The 16,552-nt window shown below is 39.6% G+C and overlaps 1 protein-coding gene across 4 annotated transcripts in view; it reads left to right on the top strand.

Moving 5' to 3' along the window:
• The window catches only part of ZMYND11 (zinc finger MYND-type containing 11), a 108,217-nt gene continuing 91,665 nt past the window's right edge, over positions 1-16,552 (top strand). For all 4 annotated transcript variants that reach the window (XM_076331904.1, XM_076331902.1, XM_076331903.1 and 1 more), the window contains exon 1: positions 1-199. The gene's annotated coding sequence lies outside the window, so the exon portion shown is untranslated. The remainder of the gene's footprint in view (positions 200-16,552) is intronic.

The raw sequence follows: 16,552 nt of genomic DNA, 5'->3' as shown, positions 1-16,552 counted from the left end.
AACCCTGTTTACCCCAGAAACCTGAACTGTGGACAGACAGAAGAGGAGAGAGAGAGAGAAAATTCAGACACAATAAAACTCTGAGGGGAAAAATATGTGGAAGGAGGAGGCAGCAGCGGCCTGGGGAAGGGATTGAAAAGTTTCCCCTGGCTTAACTTCTCCCCCCCTGCAGCAGCAGAAGCAGCGGCAGCAGCACAAGGTGAGAGAGACTTTTAAGGCTGGGGAGGAGGGGGGTGTGTGCGGGGGGGGGGCTGAATTTACAGCCCTGTGGATATTTCTGTGTCTGCCTCCCTGGCTTTGGGGTGCGGGAGACGCCGTGTCTCATGCTGGGTGGATTTTTTTTTAATATGATGGAGGATTATAAACATGGCGCCTTAAAAAAACTACAAAATCATGTACACACTGTTCCAAGGAGATGGGGAAGAGGGGACAGGGGAAAGGCTGGTCACCAGGGGAGGGGGCAATCCTGCCCCGCGGGGTGCCATATGGGGAGGGGGGAGCAATTATACTTAATAATAAAATGTGTGGGGCTGCGGGGGGGGAGATGGAAGGCGGGATTTTTTTTTTTATTATTATTTCATTTTTCGGAGTGGGCAGGATTATTTCGCAGCCCGCTTGGAAATCGAGGAGAAGGGGACGGCGGCGGAGCGCGTGTGGTTATTTACGGCGATTATTTTTGTCTCCACACCTTCCCCGGTCGGATTTCGGCTGGGAGGCGGCGGCGGGTCCCCCGCGCCCCCGTCCCGAGTTGCAGTCAGCCCGGGGTCGGGGCGGGAGGAGATGGGGTGGGGAGAGGGGCGCAGAAGAGAATCGCTGCCTTCAACGCTCCGCGCGGGCCTGTAGGGAGCGGGGGAGCCGGGGACTCGCGTGAGAGGCGAGGCCGAGCGGGGTGTGGCGCAGCCCGGCCTCAGCCCCGTCACCCCCCCAAGCCCCGCTCTTTTCCCACACGCGGGGCGACCGCTTTGCTCCCCACTCCCCCCCTCCTTTCCTTTCTCTCACACACACCCCCGCCACCCCCGCATTTCCTCGCTAGGGTGGGGGATGTCTGCTGGGAGGACGGGTCTTGGCCCGAGTAATGGCAGCTGCTCGACAGCGCCGAGTCTCCACAGGAGAGAGACGGCGGGCCCCCGCAGGCCAGCCGCAGCGGGAGATGGGCCATGGCTACCCCTCCCCGCGGGGCGGCAGAGGAGAGGACGGGGAAAGGGGTGAACTTAGAGCCCCAGCCCTCTTCCCCCCGGGCGGTTGCGGGCGGGCTGCGCCACCCCCGCGGCTGGGACGGCCTTACCGCCCGGCTCTGCCGAGAGGACAGGCGGGGGACGGGGGCCCCCGGCTTTCCGGATCGCCCTGCTGGCGGAGCGCCTCGTCCCCTGGCACGGCCCAGGGGGCTTCCTCGCCCTCCCCATCTGCTCCGGGGTAGGGCGCGGGGGGAAAAAGGGACGATTTCTTCGCTTTCCTCCTCCGGCTACCCCTGCTGCGGGCGAGGGGCGTGCGGGGAGCCCCGCTGCCTGCGGGCCGGGGCCCTCCCGCGCCCTTCAGGAATAGCTCACTCGCTCCCCCCAGGCAGAAAGGGCCCTCCCGGAGCCCCGCCGGACTCGGCGGTCGGATTTTGGGAGAATATGAACTACTGAGGGGCTTGCTTTTGGTGCTTTTGGTTTTTTTTTGTGTGTGTGTGTGTCCCCGAAACCGTGTCTCCAAATAAATCCCCTCGGTTCACTTTGTGAGGTGTTTTCCTTCTTCCCCTACCTCAGGGGTTGTCCAGAGGCCTGTGTGTCTCTCCTTTCTTTTACGGGGAAAGGATGCAAGCGTAGTTGTGGGGTTTCCCATGGTAAGGATGATGGGGAGCTTCAGCGCGCTTTCCTAACCTTCCATGCGTTTCAGAGAACAGTCCCCCTGTAAAATACTGATGTTAAGGACTTCGGAAACTTTGTGTGTCTTTTGGGGCTTATCCGGAAAACAGCAGACTTTGGGAATTTGTTGTTTGTCTTCTGCGAACATGGCAAACAGAACTTTGCAAAGGCTAGAGCTGGGGTGGCTTGAGAAGAGGGAAAGGGGTGAAAAAGTATTTAATTTGGTGCTGGTTGGTTTTATAATTGTATAATTTGGCATTTTAACACCCTGGAATCATCTGCCACGGTCTCTGTATTGTAGGAGTAATACTATTTGTTGTAGTTTTGAGAAGATCTTACTGCAGTGGAAAGGACCAAAAGTAGAAAATGCTCTCTTGTCCTAGATATGCTGATTTTTTTGCACTTCTGTTGCTATTCTTTGTAGGAAATTGTTTAATTCTTTAGGGGTGATCACTGAGACAGGTGTCGGGAGGGGGGAAGAGTGGGAGTGGAAATGCCAGTTTGTGGTTCAGGTTGCAGTCCCTTGGGTTTTTCTAGTCCCTCATCCTTCAGCGTGAAGGACCTGGCATCTCTCCACATTTTTTTTTTTTTTTTTATTTTGTTATCAACCATTCTGAGCGCGCTACAGAAAGTCTTTAGGGAAGTAGACCATTTGCGGACTGCTGTTTTGTATAAAAGTGAAAGTACCCACAAAATAATTCCCAGCGTGGATTTATGTTTAATGCCAGCTTTTCCATGCCTAAACAAACTCTCTCTGCTTTGACCAGATATTTGTATGGGGAAGGGAATGGTTCATGGGCTAGGTTGTACAACAGAGAGCACTTTATCTTTCTGATGGTGAGTTTGGTTTTAATGAGAGGGAAAAAAAGTTGCTGTGTTGATGACTTTTTGATGATCGTGCTATGAATGGTGGTCTCTGCCGTCAAGAAGAGGCATCTGCAACTGATATTTGGTATTGGGGTCAGCACCAAGGGACTGAGTGAGAAAAATGGCTCTTCCACTCCATCTCATGAGCTGGATAGTGTGATGGAAATTACCTAGTGATGAACTCAGTTATGTAAGGGGAGTTGTGAGTGTGTGGATGTTGAGTGGGGGTCTTAAGACTTTGGTGGTGTGCTAGAAGATGGTCTTCTTCCACAGTTTGGAGCTTTATAGCACTAATTTAACAGGGAAGTGCCCTCCATACCAGTGAAGCTGATGTGTTTATTTTTTTTTTTAATCTAAGCGAGCACTTACAGCTATTATTTTTAAATATAAATGTAAAAAAACATTGAGTTTGTTCATCATGAACTAAAATTCTTAGTAGTTTGTCTTGGTCCTTATGTATTGTGAGCCAGAGCAATACTTGTAACTTTTCAGGAAAAATTTAACACTACAGAAGTAACAAGAATTTCATGACTGTAATTGCTGTGCACCCAATATGTGACTGCTAGGTCGTTTGCTGTAATCTGGTGCTGTGTGTCCATCCTATTTGTAGGTGGTAGGCAGTCTGTATGCAGCTAGTGTTCAGGTTTCTTGGGGGTCCCGTCTGCCCTTGTAGCAGAGAGTAGAAGGGACTGTTTAGGAGAGACTTGAGGCTTCCGCAGGGGAAGAGCCTGGATCATCTTGTCAGCCTAACATCATCTCAAGAGCAAATGAGATGGTGAAAGGCTGTGAAGTGTGCTCAGCATTTCCACCTTGCAGGTAAATATAACCTACTGGGTGCTGTTAGTGACATGGTGCTCCTGGAGAAGAAAACAATGTGGATGGACAATGAATTTGGCCTCAATCTCACCTTGAAGTGGCTTAGGCTACATCTAGACTGTTGTGCATTTCTACCAGTGAACCACAGCTCGGGGACCACTGAACTGTGCTATCTGCAATCTCTGAATTAGGATGAAATACTAAAAGAAATAGATAAAAGACAACATTTGAAGATGTTTTCTTAATTTTAGGCATCTAAACCTCTCCGTAAATGTTTGCATTGTCTAGTTTGTTAGACAATTGTCTCATTTCACACAATTTGAGAATCGGGAAATTTTTGAATTAGGAGACTTGTTTTGGAATTGAGTACCCAACTTCAGTCAACTAAAGTTCACAAATTTTGGATATACCTGTAACTAGTTTTCATAGTTACTACCTTCCACAGTCTTTCAGAGCATTTAGCTCTGGAAGCGTGTAAGGACTTCAGACAGTGAATCTGTCCAAGATAAAAGTTCTGAAAGAGGGACAGGGTGATGATGAAGATGTCGTCAGTAAACTTCTGATTTTCTTCTTAAATGTTTTTTTAGCTAGCTCCAGAGTGGCATAAGTGTCAGTAAAATAAGTCTTTTATCCGTAATGTATGTTGTTACAAATGCTAAGTCAAACTATAGACAAAATTAATCTATGCAAAGTATATGTGGCTCACACCAGTGATGAACTTGGTTCATAAAATGCTGAGTTGTTTAAAATTACTGGCCAGATGTGTACAAGGGTTTACTCTCCTGAATGAGATAAAGTAGATGGGTTTTATTTTTTGCAAGAGTTAAATCAGAATTGTTGGAGCAATTCTTTTTCCCGTGTCTATCCAGTAAATATATACATTTCTTTTGAATTCTGACCACTGATTTTATTAATTGGGGTGGTTTTCCTTCTATGGAATACAACTTTCTTTAGCCATCCTTCTTGCACTGGTTGTTTAGGAGCTAATGACTGATCATGTTCTTTATCTGCAGGGTTTTTTTGTGTTGGTTTTTGTTGGGTTTTTTTTAGTCTCAGGATGTGATGAACACTCCCATAGTACTTGCGTAGTACTTGGAGCGTGGTGCCCTTGGTAGCTGGGCAGTGCAACATATGTCATCTTTTATATAGCTCATACATTTTAGCCTGTCAGTGTTCCTTGTGCTAAACGTTGTGAACAAAGATTGTTCTTGTCAGGTTCTGGATGATTTTTGATCAGTTGAATGTAAATTTAGCTCATAATTGGGTTATTGTTCTAAGGTTTAATCTGCCAGTCGGGAGAATACAGCCTGCAAAATAGGTAGTTTATAAGATGAGGTAATGATTCCATTTTGCAGGAATTCCTTAATAAGTTAACTCTTACATTCCTAAAACAAGTTTTCAGTAATTTTCAGTGCAGTATAAAGATGCAAGTTCAGCAGTGGGTGAAGGAATATCTTGTCATCTATACAAAATGCAAAACAAGTGTGGAAAACTTCTTGAAATAAAGCTCAAATTTGTCTTTAAATGGTGGAGGATAACATTCCTCCAAAAAAACCCTTCATTCCTGGATGTAGTGGAGGTAACTGGAAGTAGATTGATAGATACCAGAGTGGCTGTGTACAGTATAATAAACACTGTGGCCTCTAGCCTGAATGGGTGAACTCCTATGGCACACGGAGCTCTCTGATTTCAGAGGCCTCTCTGTATGCATCTCCCTGCGACACCAGCGCTGGGCCGAGCCGATTTTTTCCACATTTTCAATTCTAGTCTCTAAACATAGTTTTATCATCTGTTTAAACCAATGTCTGCCATCAAGTTAATTGAGTTAATTGAGTCTGAACTCTGTCTTACTACTTATTTATTTTTAACTAAGCTGTGAATATTGAATTATATGAAGAATATTTTTTTAGGGGTGAAACTAGAGAAATAACTGCATAATGGATTTTTAGCATTATTTTTGTTTCAAAAGGAGTAAATAAGCTACTTGTTCCAACTATACTGTTTCACTGAAGTCTGAAGTCATGCTAACACACACAGTTGGCTTGAAATGCTTTTTGATGTAAGATGGCTGCAATCAATTTCTTTAAATACATGAGTTATTAAAGGGTGAACTAACCTGAATCATAAGCTATGCTAGAGGCTGATTTTTTCCTTATGTTTTAGTAAGATTTCATTCATATTTTTTATGTCTCTCCTGCTTTTTTCTCCCTGAGACGAACAGGGTCTTTTACTCTTGTGGGCAGATGACAGCAGGCACAGTGGTGATAACACTGTGACATGTCCATGAACCCAAGTTAAAGCTCATGGCGTCTAATTTTAGGTCAGCCAGCTTTGGTAATACCCCGTCAGAGCCTGATCCTATAGCTGTACCACGTAGATAAATCCAAAGTGTAGTTATTGAGAGTTTTGTGTACAAAAAGACTGGGTTTGATTTTCTTCCAATCCCTCATTTTCTACTTCACCAAAGTGCAGAAGTTTCTGCTATGAAAGTATAGAGACATGTAATTTGAATTTAAAGTATGTTATTGGTTAAAATAGCAAGACCATAATATTTGTAATTTCAAAATTCCAAAAATATTTAAAAATATTAAAAAATATTGTTACTGGTATACCAACAGTCAGAATATCTTTCCATATACCTTTACACTATACTTAATGTTAAATTCCAGGATTATATAATTGCGGAATAAAACATTGTGAATTAATGATTAGGACTCTTCATACAACTCTCAATTGTAGTATGAGATAAAACTAATTCTTAACAAATAATTTTAGCACCAGAGACAGTGAAATCTGAAGTGCTAAAATCCACTTATTGGTTAAAAAATGAAGTCAAGCATACCTACAAAAATACCAGTAACATCCCATTCACCCTTTCTGTGGAAATAGCATTTTTTGCGTGCAAAGAACTGGTCTCACTGTGTTAATTCATTTTTGTCCATAATAGGATACTATTGATTTGAGATCTAGTAATTTTAAAAAAGAAGAGTTAAACCTATTGCTGTTTACTTCTTATTTCTCCCATGCTTCATTTCCTTTTCCTTTGTTAGTACGTTAGAAATAAACATGAAACCAACTTGCCTTATATTCAAATATATGATTTTAATGCAGCTAACAACTAATGTTTTGGTTACAGACCATAGGAGTCTGCTAGTAGATGTAGTACTCAAAAGCAGCATTTTGGAAAGTGGGTATTTGTACTTTGATGTCGTGCACTTACAGCACAGCATTATTATCTGGTCTTAAAGATAGGTGGATGGGAGTCGCATGCAGTGACTCATGGGATATGGTACTTAGTTCGCTAATTTTAGCAGAGCGATTCTTATCTTCCAGCGTTAGGCTTTATTGGAACCTTTTGGAAAAGCAATGAAGTGAAACAAAATGGGGTTGAGGGAAAATGATTAGCAGAATCCTGAAGTATCTAGAAATAATATACAGTGAAAAATAAATTAAAAGGATGTAAGATATGTTTATTGCTCAACAAATCTTTGACAAGATCTGAGAGACAAGAGAGCTTTATCTTTCTTAGCACGCTATCATCATTTTCTATTAAGTCTCACACAACATTTCTGCATTCAGTAAGAGAGGATGTCACACTACAGATACCTGTTTACAACAATCACAGATGTTTCTCAAGTCAGAAACCAAGTAACAGCCAAGTCTGGATTGACTGTGCCTTATTACTATTTTCTTGGTGTCATTGTCAGTAAAATAAAACTTCCGAAGAGGAGATAGTCTGTGTCTTGCTGCGTAACATTGCAGTGCGTGCATTCACATGCACAAATTAAAGTTGAAATTTTACCTCAGAATGGTGGGGGTTTTGTTTCTCCGGTTTTCCTTTTGGTTGGTTGTTAAGTTTGAGATCGGTGTCTTCGGAGCCATCATTAACTTCAGGGACAAGCTTAAACCCAGTGTTTATGCATAATCTCCTCTCCCCAACCAATTACTTAAGATTCAGGTTCAAAATTGTGCAAAATCAAAACAAAAGAATTGCTATTTCATAAGATGTAATCACAGGCCACTGATTGTTCACTGATGAAAATTGATGATGTTCACTGCAGAAAATTCATTGTTACCAATAGATTAATATTAATATAATGATGGAGACCTTGATCATACAAGCACTTGTTTCCCACAGGCATAAAAGTACATAGGCCTTGGAGCATACTGATGAATCAAGTTTATTTTCATAAAATATTTTTAAAAATTAAAACTTTACATACAACTCCAATATTCAGGGAAGAGCACAGTTACAATTTGTTTTGCCTATATAATTTTATGTAATGTTATATTTTTGATTCTTCTGCTGGAGTATGCAATGTTACGTAGGCATTTTTCATGCCTTTTGAATATCAACAGTATGACTATTGTTATTTTAAAAAGACTTTTGCACACACTAAATTTTACATTGAAGATTATTCCCATTGAAGTTAAAGCACTTTTCCTACATGTACATTAGTCTTTGAAGGAATTTATAGTATCTATGAAAAGAACAGAGGAAACATGGCTAACATTTTTCTATTAGAGACTTTTAACATTTTCTGTATATCTGTATATTATAGAAAGCCTTAATTATAAATAAACTGGTGAAAGAAGAAATATAAGGATTCTTAATGGAAAAGCTGATACCATTATGAGAAGAAAGGTTTATTTTTACATTAGGAAAGCTAGGAAACAGATACGACAGGAAACTGAGAATTTTAACGTAGTTTCAAAATTATGGAAATCATGTATGTGAAAGCAAGTTTAATAATCACATGATTTTTTTTTCTATCACAGAACATAAATTAAAAACCTGTGAATTCCGAAAATTACCTTGACTCATCCTGTTCATTAGCATTTACCTGCAAAATCTAGACAATCCTTTTTGCTGTGTGCCACAAGGAGTTTAGAAGGAGTAATGTTCTCCTCACCTTGTGCTTCTATTCTTTCTTTGTTACGCAGTTCAGATATCTCAGAAGACATTTTTTCTTTTCTGTGTTAATTAAAAGCAAATAATTGTTATTAGTTGTTTTCACAGGAACCAGACTGGCACCATTTTTAGCTTCATATAACTATAGTTGAGACTTTAGGACATTCCTAAGAATCGACTGCATGAACCTTTTCTCAGGAAGCTGGATGTTTCAGTGTCAGTCATCATGTGCAAGCTGACATAGGAAGATAATACAGCACACTGAATAATTTGGCATTGACACAAACATTTTCTCAATAAAAAAGAATTTTAAATTATTTTCACCAATCAAAATAGCTTTCTGAAAACTTTTCCTGATCCTGGTAAAATGTAGGGAAGAGTGAGAAGGGATGTTGTCGACTGAGGTTAAACCACGACAGATGTACACTTTGTTCATTGGTAACTCACAGTGTCTGACCTCTTACCAGTCTGACTAGAATGTAATGTCAGATTGTTTAAAAACAACCATAAGTATTAAAATCTTGTTTGTTTCCTTGTTAAAAAACAAAGATTGTTTTATTTCACTGACATACCTTTTTGAAGGAGAGTGCTGATGCATACCTGGAAGCATTTCAGACTGACAGTGTTGGAAAGCAAGAAACATGGACGCTCTCAATCTGTAATTGCATCTCTCAGTTTTTTAGCTTTGTCGTCTTCTTCTTCTTACACTGACCTGAAGTAAATAGACTTACAGGAAATATTTGTTGTAAGAAAGAGATTCTGCCTTTTCCTGCGCACTTTCTACTCCGCTGGCTCCCAGAAGGCTTCTTTATAAAACCTCCTAATTGGAAGCATACTCCTAACTTCTCTCTGATTCCAGACGTGAGATCTCCTCTTGTTATTCAACTTGTACTTTTAGGAAATATGGATTATCAGTGAAGTACCTCCAGGTGCCAGTTTTATTAGGTTTTCTAATCCATGCTGACATTCTTTTTCTCAACAGTTTTAAAAGGTTTTATGAAAATAACCCATTTACAAATCATCCAAGTATAAACCTAACTTGCAGCACTAACTTCTGAAGACATGTAGCTTTCAATAGAATTGAGTGATTTTTGTCCCTTATAGTGGCAGAGGAAACATTGATAAATATCAGCTAAAGGTAATTGATGGCACAGATGCTTTGAGTGCAGGTGCACCAAGGAGCCTAGAAGCAGAACAGTGTTTGCTCTGCCAAGTTAGTGGATAAGCAGTTAGAGTGTTTCCTGGGCCTGTGGGAAGGAGTGGTATCCAAATTTCCGCTTGACTCTTCTTACGTGAGAACTGCCTTTCTTGATCAAACTAGCATGTTGTGTAATCCAGAGTCTTGTCTCCAGCCATTGCCAATCTCAAATGTCTTCCAGAAAGATGCCAAAAATTACCCAATTTTCTGATATAGAAAGCTATAGAATACTTTTTTCCCCCATAGTAGTTCCCAGACATTTAGATCTTGGTTCCTGCTTTTACGCATAAAAATTTATATTTATTCCAAAACTCCATTTTGGACTGTTGTAAAATCTCTTCACGATAATAACTGAATAACCCTTTTTTGGGTCAAGCCTGGTCTTCTGTCCTCTCCAAATGCCTTGCAGCCTCCCACTGCAGTGCTCTTTCTCTTCTGGTATTTACTTGAGAGCTCCTGCCTCGGTTACAGAAAAGAGCCATGTATACCTGCATGTCCACGCAGTATTTGATGGAGATAAGAGACCTTGAGGGGTGAGTTAATGAAAGGCCATAGTGGTTGTCTGTTGAGTGCAAATAAGAGCTGGGACATGCACGTATGAAAAGAAGAAAGGGAGAGTTTGGTGTGAAGTGCGCATTAAGTGAAAGTCGAGGTACACATGTCACAGTATATGTGAGAGAGGACCGTGTCTTTGCTGACATAATTTGGTGCAGCACTGTTGACTTTAGTGGAGTAATATTAGTTTACACCTGCAGAAAATTTTCTTCTGAATGTCTGGGAATGAGAATATATAATGAAGTGTTTATGTATGAGTGACAGAGAGAGAGCGCGTGCGAGAGCGCATGCACACATTTTCAGGCCTGATTGATTATATGAAAAAAACCCTGCAGTTGAAAGAACATTATTTTAAATTAACATTCATTATCTTCACGTGTGAGATTACAGTTCACTTTGGGCCAGATCCTAGCATCATTGTGTTTCTTGAGCAGAGACTGTTTTTTCCTTGAATGAGGTTATTCAGTGTGAGAATGGCAAAATGTAGTCTGATCTTTGACAATAAAAATATATGGTTTAGTCACCATATATTATAATAATATTGTATTATTCCTGTCAGGAAAACATGGATTTTTTTTTTTTTTAAATAAATGGTTACATTTTCTTTGAAATGTAAAATAAAAAGTAAGAGAAACCTTTTTTAGGATCTCTAATCTTATGCTTGGAGAAGCTTGCAGCCATTTTAATTCATGCTGCATTCATTGATCTAGCAGTTAGATTACTTAATCACACTGCAGCTAGGTCATCTACCTATCGGACACTGTTAAAGAGTTCAGTAATATACTTTGGGTTATTGGCTTCTAAATGTCACTTTTGCAAAAAAAAAAAAAAGAAAAAATAGGAAAAAAGCAAACAAACTATAAACATCCCAGTTAACTTATAAACAATATAAAAGAAAACGCAATGTGAATTCATGGTCTTATCATTCAACTCTTTTTTTTTTCTATACATAATATAAATAGAAAAAAATGCACATCATCACAAACAAAGGAAAAAAACCTGATTTTGATCTTTGGCAGTTTTTTTGCTTTTATATACAGAGTTTTGCAACATTAAGTCATCTAATTAGGCAGCAGCTTGCTATTAAATATTTTCATAACAGACGTAGTTTGTGAGCATGAAAATGAAAGCCACATTTTAAAAATATAACCCCAAATAACTTTCTGAAATTAAAAAATACTCTAAAAAATGGCTTATTCTTTTATTTTAAATATAATCATGTAAAAAAGTGGGAAAAGTCTGTATTTTAGGTATCCAGCAGCAGTAGGAAACTAATTTCCTAGACTGTAAGTGCTGCAATAGTAGAAGCCCAGCGATCCAGATATTTAAAAAGGGAAATAAATATGGCAACAGCTAATGTGTGGCAGTGAAAAGCAGAGGAAAAGATTGTCGTGATGCTCTTAAGTGTCCTGTATTTTCTGAGAGGGGGCTACTCACAATGAAATAAACCTCTTCTTGGTATGCAGTAGGCAAGTATCTTGTATAAAAAGAGACGGTAAATTCTTTGGCAGTGATGCACTTGGCAGTAGCGGTTTTTAAAGGGTCACCTGTGCGCCTTTCAGTTATTTCCCTACAGAGATGAAAAGGGAAGTTCATGCTCTTCTGAGGTATTGTTTTAGTCTGTCTGAATGCAGGTGGAAAAAGAAAGTCATGTTTCATGTGAAGATGGGAACTGTATTTCCCTCCTGTTAAATGAAAGCTAAGAATCCAGAGATGCTAATTCTGTCTGTCTGCGCCTGGGTCCCTTGGCTTACTTCCTTGTGCTTTCCTGATGTACACTGAAAGCTTCATCAAACGAGCGGTTATGATCATGTTAAGTATCTCTCAGTGTTACTATACCTTCAGCAGAGACACTCTATTTAGAGGAAGGGGTCAGTTGTTCATCGTATTTGCAGTGTTTTCTTAATAAGCAAATTATTCAGTGGTTTCATACTCAGACTATTTTAATACCTCCTCTGCTTTATTGTATTAGTCTATGACAATTTTGGTACAACTTCTTGTTAAACTTTCATGTGGGCACTCTGAGATGTGATTCCTTTGTTTAACTAACACACTATGATGTATATACATGAGGAGTCCAACTGTAGAGGAGGAATTTGACTAAAGGTTTTATGAATGCCATCCCATTGCTGAGTAAGACCTCAGTGCACCAAGGCAGATTAAATAGGGATCTGATACTTTTGCTCTCTTACTTTTGGAAGAGCATTGAATAGGCTGCAAACTCAGATGAATATGCTGTGTCCACACTGTGTATTTCTTTACCAGTAAATAGGGACTTCAGTCATGGAAGGCAACTCAGCGATGTTAAAAAAAAATGCCAGCTGCGTGGCAAAGGAAGATGAGAATTGAGTGATAATAAAAGCAAAAAGTCACTGTTAATGCAACATACTTGCATTTTTTTCCAGGAGCTGAAGATGCCTCTTGAAAAAGGTTTTGGGTGGCTGCATTACAGTTTAGGAGTCATCAAGGGAAAGGGTGTTTAGCTACAGGTGAAGTTAACAAGAGTTAACAAGTGTCCCTTGAGATCAGTCCATTCTGGTGGGTGTGGTGGCCAGATGATTATCAAACAAATAAATGAAGTACAATATTACAATGGGTATCAAACCTTTTCATGTCTACATTACTAAACCTAAGAAACAAAAGAGCTCTTGATAGTTTGAAGTTACAGCCCTGTTTTTGAGCATTTCTTCCGAGTTCCACTGAATTAATGAAATTAACTGAACTGCCAAACTCGGTGGAGAGCTGCCGGTTAGCCGTTGTCACAGGAGCCCCACATCTCGGGCAGAATGTGCTTTGTCTTTACAATCGTTTTGTCTTGAATTTAAATGACGACCTTCACTTCCTGCGTCACAGGCTACAGCAAGCTGCAATGGGAGGTAGCCCTGAGAAGGTGTTTGCTAATGAGGCTCTAGCACCCATGACAGGTATGCTAGATAATTAAAAAGTGATAGGTGATGGTATACTGTGTTTGGAAATTTCATGTCAAGTACATATTTATATAATTATGATTTTGACTCATTCAGGCCATTTGTGTGATCCGTTGGCACTTTGCACAAGAGTAAGGATGCTTGCCCTCTCGTCTTGGCCAAGTTCCAGTTTGGGTAATTACATTCTGACTACCTAGTTTCTGTAAAGTTTCCTCTGGATTTTGTTACTGTTGTTTATTTACATAGTAATGCATATGTACTTGGCAGTTTACAAAATAACAGCACAGGATAAAAAAGTTACAAAAATCCCTGCTCCAAATTACATTTAGTATTTGTGCATGAATAAATATAGAGTGGCATGACACAGTACAGAAAAAATACAGTGGCACATTCAGTAATAGCATTCATAGAAGAGGTAGGATTTCGGAGTTCATGAAGTAGAAGAGAAAGTGCAGTCCATGAAGTGCAAGTGTAAAAGAAGACAGCAAAGGGGTGATGGAGACAAAGGAGAGAGGTGAGAAAACTAGATAGATCTAGGAGGGATGAGAAAAGAAACGGGATGAGGTGTAGTTCAAGAATGCTTTGTAGAAGACACTCCTGCAAAAGCTGTTACACCATGGGTTAAGTTGCTGAGTAGTGTGCGCTGTTAAACATATGATACATTGTGCAGCAGGAATGCACTGGTGGGAGAAATAATACCTGTTTGTATTGTAGTTAAAACTGTATATATATTTTTACAAGGTCATTGGGCATGGATTTTACATGTGTATCAACAAGGGAGGGGGAGTCAGTTTATGTGGTGGTGTATATACATGTCAATAGGACTTAGGCAATCACAGATCTGTACGTGGCAATCATCTGCTGGCACAGAAATGTTCCTCTTCTACATACAAAGGCACATTTTATCATTTAACACTCAGTCTCTCAGGATCCTGCTTAAATTACAGTAGGAAGAACTTGCTGTGTATTACTGTAGAGTAACAGGTAGATGGAAAAAAGAACCCAAGCCACATCCTGTTGTGGAGAGTTGTTCTGTAGAAATATGAACTTTAAAGCTGCAAGCTTGCTCTTAAAACTTGTTGATATTAATAACCAATATTAGCCTGGAATGGATTTCCAGAGGAGTTCAAAATAATCCAATATTAGACCATATTGCATAATATGGTCTAATAGCAGTCCAATATTTACAAGAACTGTCCCAGTGTTCTTCCAAAAATACTTAAGTCTGCTTAGAGATACTTCATCCACAGCCCAGATGTACCCCATTTGACACAGATATTAGAAGTACAAGGAAAAAAGTTTTAAACAGTTTTCATTTTGAAAATGCTTTCAAGAAAAATGTTTTTGAATAGTACTTGTGAGTGGAATCATATTCATCTCAAATAGATTGTTCACAAAAAGAGGGTTTGGGGTTTTTTTGTTTAATTTTTCTAGAAATGGAAAAAATGGTTTTGAAAATATCTTGGCATTTGCGTATTAATGATGTTTCTTATTGTTAGTAGTTGTTTTTACATGACTTCATTTGCTAATAAAAGTAGTACATAATGTCCTATGTACTTACGCAAAAGAAATTTAGGACAATGCATGTGCTTTTGAAAGTTGTGGTTCTTCCTATTTTTATTTTGGTCTGTTTAACGTTTTTGGGGATATCTGTCTTGGCATTGGTTTTGGAAAAAATTCCAACAAAAATATTTTTCACTTTAGGTCACAGATACACAGTAGTACCAAACCTTTAAGCTCTTATCTAGCATAACTACAGTGATCACTTATTCTGAGCTCCTTTAGCTCTTGTGTAACCCAGCTTAAATAATTTTACCTATTTCTCCTGGATCAAGCCCACTGAAAATGCCATCACGAGTCCTTGTGATAGCAGCCAGCCTGTCATGTGTAAGTGAAAGGGTTGAAGACCCATCTTTCAGCGCTGTGGGGCAGACAGGGATCTTACCCACTTAGCGGTGTCTGTCTAGTTGGGTCTTTTTTTGTCATCTATGGGCTTTTTTTATGGAAAGAGGCAGTAATACTTCAACAAGGAAAGCCATCCAGCACCCACGTGCTGCGCATTCTGGGAAGGAGATACATGTGGCTTCTTACCATATTTTTTTCCTTCTGTATCATTTATTAAACCTGTTATGGAATATCTGCTTAAGGCTAAAACAGTTTGAACTCTCACTTAGCCTCATTAAGGTCTTGGGCTTGCTGTTTACAATTGCTTTCATCAAGGCCACTTCCTCAGAGGCTTTTGCAGGAGACACATATGTTCTTATGAACAACCTTCTTCATTTTCTGCCTCAAATGAGGGTAGAATTATACTTTTTAATCAACAGGTTTTATTTAATCTCCAAATTTTATTTCTGGTGTTCTGCCTCTAAAGCAGAATTCGTTTTTTATACTTTTATGCTGGGGGTTGTCTACTTCTATATTCACACATTCAAACGCTTCAGGCTATTCAAGTGTGTTTTCTGAAGGTTTTAACAGTTCAGCCATTCAAAGTCAATTGGAGGCTGTGTCAAAATTTGCTATCAGACTGCTAAAATGAATCTCCTGCTGTTACTACAGAGTGCTTCTCCAGAGCATACAACATTGTTAAGAAAAAGTTGAGATATTGGAGATGATGCTATCTGGAGCTCCATCCCTACCTTCACCATGTGCTGTAATATTACTCAGATCTGTATGTTGGTAAAGAAGTGCTGGAGTGGTTTGTACAAAAGACTGCAGGACCTCAGGTACTTAGTGGCCAGGTGTAGTTGTTTAAGTCACTGTGATAACCTATACTTGTGCACTGTCACTCAAAAAGAGAAAAAGAGGTAATTTACCAATAGGCAATTTTGTGTGTGTGTGTGTAGTTCACATTTATGTTTTCTTTTTGATTATTTTGCTCTCCCTCAGAATTTTTGGAAGTTCCCCAAATTTTATTTCTATGATTGGGAGGAAACTGAAAGTGGCACAGTCAGCCTGTACCTTATATACTTATTCATTGCAAAGATATAAGACTAGTCTTAAGTGAAAGGACGTATATGTAGCTCGTTAGTTTGAATACACGAAGAATTCATGTCTCAAAGAATTCTGGTTACTGGTAAGTGACCTCTCTTTTTATTTTAACTATAAATTTAAACTTTGAACAATTAATGTGCTTAGACTAGGGATGTGCTTATCAGGTTAAAAAAAAGAACAAGCTTTTAATAGGAAAAAATTATCACAGGGCAGACAGCACGGGATTTCATTAGCATTTATGGATTGCTAAACTGCAATTTAAAAGTCACATTTCTGTCTAAAAAAGTTTTCCACAATAGTCATACAAGTAGCATTAAACAATGTCTTTTTAGTTTGTTTGCTTGGGGTCAGATTTTCAATGATTAAAGTGATTAAAGTTGCAGGACTGTCTGCGAAGGCTACTCTACTTAGCTGCCATTGATTTTAGTGGGACTTTGAA

The sequence above is a fragment of the Aptenodytes patagonicus genome, chromosome 2 (genome assembly GCF_965638725.1).
Source record: "Aptenodytes patagonicus chromosome 2, bAptPat1.pri.cur, whole genome shotgun sequence".
Taxonomy (NCBI): Eukaryota; Metazoa; Chordata; class Aves; order Sphenisciformes; family Spheniscidae; genus Aptenodytes; species Aptenodytes patagonicus.
Note: the sequence above shows the minus strand (reverse complement) of the source record. Positions and strands in the feature narration are given on the sequence as shown.